This window comes from Papaver somniferum, chromosome 1 (assembly GCF_003573695.1).
Source record: "Papaver somniferum cultivar HN1 chromosome 1, ASM357369v1, whole genome shotgun sequence".
NCBI lineage: Eukaryota > Viridiplantae > Streptophyta > Magnoliopsida > Ranunculales > Papaveraceae > Papaver > Papaver somniferum.
In genome coordinates this window covers 174,154,951-174,162,318 of record NC_039358.1, presented here as the reverse complement: position 1 = coordinate 174,162,318, position 7,368 = coordinate 174,154,951, and positions in this window count along the sequence as shown.

Genomic DNA, 7,368 nt, shown 5'->3' with positions numbered 1-7,368 from the left:
GTTGAGGATGAACAAAGGAAGTACTAGTGCTATCTCTATCAGTCATAGTTGTACCAGAAGAGTTATTGATCCATCTAATGACATTTCTTTTTCTTCTGAAAAGAGTGACTCTATGGAAATAGAGAGAGTTTATATCTCCTTCCATAATCCACACTTCTCTAGATTTATCCTTCCAGTATAACTCCTCCAAATTATACAAATAATCCAATTTGTCTCTAAGTCTAGAAATGGAATTAGATTCAGTTGGGTCAGAAGTTTGAACCTCAAGAAGGTCTTCTCTAGTGGTTTTAATATTAGTTTGTTCCAATCACGTAGACCTTTCTTGGTACTAAGAAGTTTAGCTTTCAGTTTAAAGGCTGGGGATCCCACAATATTATTAGTCCAAGAATTAGCAATATTATCTCTACAGGTGGGATCCTCAACCCACATGGACATAAAATGAAAAGGTCTAGGCATACAAACATCATCAAAATTAAATCCTATATGCATAGGAAATGATCAGAAGAGCCTGTAGGCAGATTATTAACACAAAGTTTAGGAAATAAATGTTTAGCAATGTTATTGATTAGGCATCTATCTAATATTTCTAGGATGAGATCAACACATTGTTGCATATTAGATCAAGTAAACCTAGGACCAGAGAAACCAGGATCATACAAGGCAAAGACATTACAAAAATTCCTAAGATTGGAATAGTCAGAGACTTCTAATTCTAGGACACCATTCTTATACTCAGTACCTAAAAAAGCGTTAAAGTCTCATACAAAGAAAACAGGTTCCTCATAAGGTGTTTTTGGTAATTTACATTGACTATCCTAGAAGGCTTGCTTTAGGATACTATTGGGTTCTCCATAAATGGACTGTATGTGGCATAGTTTAGAATGGATAATATCATTAGTTGTGACATAGATGCCCCTTGAGCTGGAGGATAAAATATTGAGGTTAATTTCTTTTTTCCAAGCCAGTACTAGCCCTCCACTTCTTCCAATACTAGGGACATTGAAAGTGCAGGGAAAGCCCATAATTCTCAGTCTTCTAGATGCACAATCCTTATTCATTTTTGTTTCAGACAAGAAGACAATATCAGGATTGATATTTCTACAGAGGAGGCTAAGTTCCTTATTAGCAGTTTTTTTCCTAGTCCTTTAATATTCCTGCATAGCATATTCACATTATTGTTAGAGAACTGCTCGGTCGAACTTGAAAGCGTTGCTATCTCAAGCTTGTTTATCAAGTTTAGTTTCCAAAACTATAAGCCTTGATTTCTAGTCTACTTATAGATATGTACCAGATTAGGATAGAATGTATAGTTGAGCTTTAGACTTCACGACGTTCATCGATTGAAGATGAAGAACTACTAAGGGGATCTTGTGGAACTTCATCAACAAAAGGTATGTGGAGACTTGAACTCATCTATATCTCAGAAGTCTATTTCTATTTTATCTCCTATTGAGACAAAAGTCATATAGCTATATAGACTTTATATTATTCACATTTGATATTTCGAGCTGAGTTTAACTCGCTTACATATTTTTCGAAATATGTGTTGGTAAGTTTTCTCTTTAACCAAGTACATCTTTATTCTTGACGAAAGTCAAAAGCTGATCATGTGAAAATTGCCTGGCAACATCTTACATGATTTGTGTGAGACAGTCATTTGATATAGACTCGGAATGTTTCGTATTGATCTATTGAACACTTGAAAATTGCTTTTAAGCTAATAGTCTGTGTGAGACAGCTATTCCCGTCTTCCAAGAATGTTTCAATGATTAAGATGGAGTTTAGAACGATGAACCATTGATTGGATATAGCATAGTATGCGTACTTGTATGCTAACTGTTGCAAGTTATTCAAAGTCCGGGAACCACAGGATGCATACCCGTATGCGTATTGGTTTTGTAGTTGAAGTCCGGGAACTTAGTACACATACCCGTATGCGTACCTGCGTAATAGTTCAAGTCCGGGAATTCAACTGAGTTTGGTGGTGTACGACAGTATGCTTACCCGTTTGCATACTGGCGAACCCAGACCAAGTCCGGAACTCTAAGTATGCATACCCGTTTGCATACTTGAGTGGGTTAAGTTCTAAAATCGGTTTGTTCATGAACAAATACAGTTATATATTAAGGAATGCAATCTTTTGCAAACCGTGGCTATAATGTTCATGAATCGATTCAAGTGAATCAAAATCGATTTTGCTTCAATTATGTCTTGTATACTTCTATGAGAATATAAACAATTGAACAACTCAGTAACTAGTTTCATTTGAGTCATTTGAACTAGTTGTGATTAAGATGAACAAGGTTGATATGAAAATGTTCATATGGCCAACTTCGGTTAACTATTATTGAGCCAACCATGTGCACACGTTTGGGTGCAGTTACTCATACCTAAATGAAGTCACATTTCATTTGTGTATAACAAGCAAAGTTCGATCTAACAGTTGAAAGATATTAGCTTGACTCTAATCAAGTTTTCATCTAACGATGAATATTGAATGCTTTGTTATCAAGGTAGCATTGATTGCAAACCCTGATTTAAAGACTATATAAGGGAGAACTCTAGCAACTGGGAAACCTAATCCCCACACCTCTTGTGTGATACTAGTTGCGACTAGAGTCGAATCTCCTTTAACCTAGGTTTTTCCTAAAACCATTATAGATTAACGACTTAAAGACTTCATTGGGATTCTGAAGCCAGACCCAAATATTTTCTCCGTAGTTGCGTGTTTTGATCTTACTTGGTTCTATCGTGTTGAGTACTATCTTGTCTAAGATTTGCTCGAGATTTAATCTCCGATATGTAAAATAAAAAGTAATCACAAACATCTTCGTCTCATCGTTTATGATTCCACAATATCTTGTTTCACTTCATACGATTAAGATTATTGTGAGGTGATTGATATTACTAGGTTGTTCTTCGGGAATATAAGTTCGGTGTATTAATTGGTTCCTGGTCACCTTGATTTATCAAAAGAAGAAACAAAAACTCGTAGGTATTTATGTGGGAGACAAATATATCTATTCAGTAAAATGTTCTGTGTGAGACAGATTTGTTTATCAAGTCTTCGAATTTGGGTCGTAGCAACTCTTGGTTATGGGTGAGATTAGCTAAGGGAATCAACTGCACAGAATCCGGCGTGGTTCAAGAGGCGTAAGGAACGCTACTGTACCTTAATCACTGTGAGATTGGTTAGGGCTCAACTACATTCCAGTCCGAAGTTAACTTGTAGTAGGATAGAGTCTGTAGCGGCTTAATACAGTGTTGTGTTCAAATATGGACTAGGTCCCGGGTTTTTCTGCATTTGCATTTTCCTCGTGAACAAAATTTCTGGTGTCCGTGTTATTTCTTTTCCGCATAATATTTTTATATAATTGAAATATCACAGGTTGTGCGTAGTTCAATTAATTGGTAAATCCGACCTTTGGTTTTTGATTGAAATTGATTGACACTTGGATATTGGTCTTTGGTACCATCCAAGTTGTTTCTCATAATAATCAGGCTCACAGATTTCTATCTGTTTGATTTGCTGATTACATTGAGAAACAGAATTATAACTCTTGGATAATTTTCTGTGATTGAGTGGGACTGTCTAGTTGATTCTCTTGGAATTGTATTGGAGTTGTCCATACAGATTGCCTAAACGAAATATTGGGTGTGGTTGTTAGACCCCTTCTTTTTCAATTGGTATCAGAGCAGGCAAACACGTTCAAGACATCATAAGTCTGTGTTTGTAGCAATCTGACTCTATGGACAGAAGTGCTATCTCTATAAACATACCACCAGTCTTCGATGGCTCGAATTACTCATGTGGAAAATTCTATGTGTGCTTTTTTACAAGCTCGTGATTTTCAAACATGGGTTCGTGTTGTTATTGGCTATGATCCTCGGGTCGTTACAGAAGGCAATGTAATTATTCCAAAGGATATTGGTAGATATTAACCTGACGAGATTCTTGCTACGAAGCAAATTATGATGGTTCAAATGATATCATACATGCCATTACCCTAGATCTTCAGCACCATGTGACTATGTGCACTAAGTCTAAAGAAGCCCGTGATATCTTAGAAACTATATTCAAAGGAAATTCCTCTGAGAAAGAAGCTAGGCTTCAAAACCTAAGTTCTGATTGGGAAAACCTTCGTTTGGCTGATGACGATTCATTTGACGAGTTTAATCACAAAGTGTATGAAATTGTTAATGCATCTTTTGCGTTGGGTAAGACTATTCCTGAAAAGGACATTGTGATGAAAATTCTCATATCGTTGCCAGCCAAATATGACTCTAAGAAGCATGCCATCGTTAAAGGAAATAACCTTAATACTTTATCCAGAAATGCTCTTGTTGGTAAGTTAAAGATCTTTTATCATGAGCATACATCCAAATCTGGGAAGGATATTGCTTTCAAAGCACAAAAGAACACTAAATTGCTTGAAAAAGTAAAAGTATTGGCAACTCTGTTGTTGATACTATTGAGACTGATTCATCAGATGAAGATCTTGACAACTCAGTTTCACTGATCACAGGAAAGTTTAGGGATCTTCTTTTGAAGAGAAGTAAGCGGTTCATCAGAGATAAACCCAAGTCATCAGTCAGACCTCATGACCGTGCTCCTCCTAAAAACAGGGACACCGTCGATACTGATGATGAGGATATGCCACAGTGCTTCAAGTGTAAAGGTTTTGGTCATTTTGCTAATGAGTGTCCAAATCGTAGAAAATACACTGGAAACAAAGGTCTTGCTGCAGCTCTTGATGAGATGTCTGATCATTACGATTCAGATGAAGATGAAAATTCAAGTGTTGCACTCCTTGGTGAAAATATTGATTTTGATAATTGTAGAAATACGTACATCAATATTGATATTCTTCATGGAGAAACTTCGTCAACCACTATGGAGGATAAAATGGATTTTTCCATGTCTACTGAAAATTCTATTCACATGTTTCAGGTACCTCTTTTTGTTTAGCAGCATGCTCAGCTATGGTGTATGAACCGTCCTCCACATTGACATGTTATTATTGTACTTTTACGGGTCATGAACTCTGTATGTGTTACAAGTACAAACATAAAATAAGATATATCAATAAGCTTCAATGGAGAGCAAATCGATTAGCAAACAAGCTCAAACTTTTTCAGAAGTCTAATTCACTTGAGGTAATTAAAAAACTCAATTCCTTTGCGAAAAAGTTAATTTCTAAAGAACTAATTAGACCTCTCCGGAAAAGAACAAGGTCTAAACATTCTGTAAAAAAGGGTGTTAAGAATTCCGTACAAGAAGTGTATGGTGGACAAATTATTGTTCACCCCAACACAACTTAATTGTGTTGAAAATGCATCTTGTCTCATGCGCCTGACTTTAAAGAGACAAGAGTTTTGCACAGTTCAGGCTTTAGGAAAAGAAAGTTTTTTTGTTGCTTGTGTTTTTTGAATTCTGTTGATCTTTTCATATCATAAATTGGTATTGAAAAGAATTTCCTTTTTCATTAAAAAGGGGTTAAATCGACAATGCTACCTTCTTTGGGGTTATGAATTGGTCGTACGTTAATCCTACTCTGTATATAGGTTCCGTAACCCAACATTCCTTTTTCCATCCCTGAAAAACTCTTTTTATCATAAGATTGCTTGTGAAGCTTTATTTGTGTAATTCTTTCACAATTCCGTACTTGTATGGAGACTCCAAGCATCATGTTTTCTGATAAAAAAAATGTTAATATGATTGTTACGCCATCAATCATGAAGGAAAAAGATAAGTCTCCTTCCTCTACAACTTTAAAAAGAAAAAAGAAGAATATGATGAAGAAACCAAGGGCTATCCCCTCTAATCTTCAGAAGTTTTATGGTGTTATTTAAGAGTTGAAAGAAACAAGGAAGGAGATTCGGAAAATAAAGGCTATTGTTTTAAGGATTCTTGAGATTCAGAAGGCCCTGGTTCGACATCAATCAAGAAGGTTTGTTGGAATTGACTCCTTTCTACATGAACCTTATGTTCAAATGGTTGTTGACGACAAGGAGTTCGAGGACGATAAATTTTTTTTTAGAGGTCTTAATGTATAGGAAACTTCTTACGAGAATTTATTCTTGTGTTTTAAGAAGGATAACTAGGGTTTGGAATAGCCTATATTGTGACTACACAATGCTATTGTCAACGATTTTCATCTTGCAATGTTTTTAGATTTATTTATTTAAATTCTAAAGTTTATTCGGAAGATGATTTTGCAGTATTAATCTTTATTGATTTTATATATTGCAAAAATTGTTATGGGATATGTGTGTTTGCGTCCCTAAACTATGATTGTCCCATATATGTCAAAAATTAAGCCTATTATGTCATTATGCAAATATTGATGGAAGAAAGGATGAACTTTTTGATTGCAAAGATTAAGTCTATGATATCATTATGCAAATATTGATGAAATATAGAATGAATCTTTGAATATTCCGCAGTATTGATATTTCCTTGATCCACTTCTATGTGAAAGCACTGTATGGCTTTGTAAGTTCTCTTATATTGAGCATTTCCGATATAATTAATCGTAGGTTCTCTTGTGGTTAATTTAACGTTTAGTACCCAGAAAATGTCCAACACCTAGCTTTGGTACCAAATATTTAAAATATTAACAGTTGGTACCTTGACTTTCCATTGACCATTAAGTTCTCAGTGTGACCCAGTTAATTTTGACTTTCTATTTTATCATTCTTTTATTATTAGTAATAACTATTCTTTTACGCATTTGCCCATATACTTCTATAGATTTCACGATAGAGAACAAACACAGTAGTGTGATGATCATCTTCATCCACCACAACACCACTCCATATCTCTCCGGTTCAAATTAGGTTCACTCTAAGAACAACGAAAAGAAAAAAAACGGAACCCCATCGTGAAATGATAAGCACGTATGTGTTACATTTTATACCCATATTTATATAAGATAGGACTCGATATTCTGGCTAACAACACTATTTTAATGCTTTTGTAGAAAGTACAGATGAACCTGATCACCGGTCAGATAACAAGCCAATTTGGGAGTTATAATGGTGTTTGCAACAAAAGGCACTAATGTTGCTGTGAGCTGCCGATACTTGCCACACCACTTCAACATTTCAAGGTCAGAAAATCATGCATCCGTGTACTGCAAGAATTCCACCATGGGTCAAAGAAATAATGGCACGTTAATCATGCTAGCAGGCTAAAGAAAATGGTGAGATGTGGCATTATTACTGCCACATGTCGTCAGAGGGATGTGTCCATGTCCCTTATAACCACAGCATTGTTGTGGGGTTGCATCACCATCTCGTATCAAAACAAGAAATGACAGGGAGAGCTGATATATGAATTAATTTGGCTTGTGGATAGTAACTCGC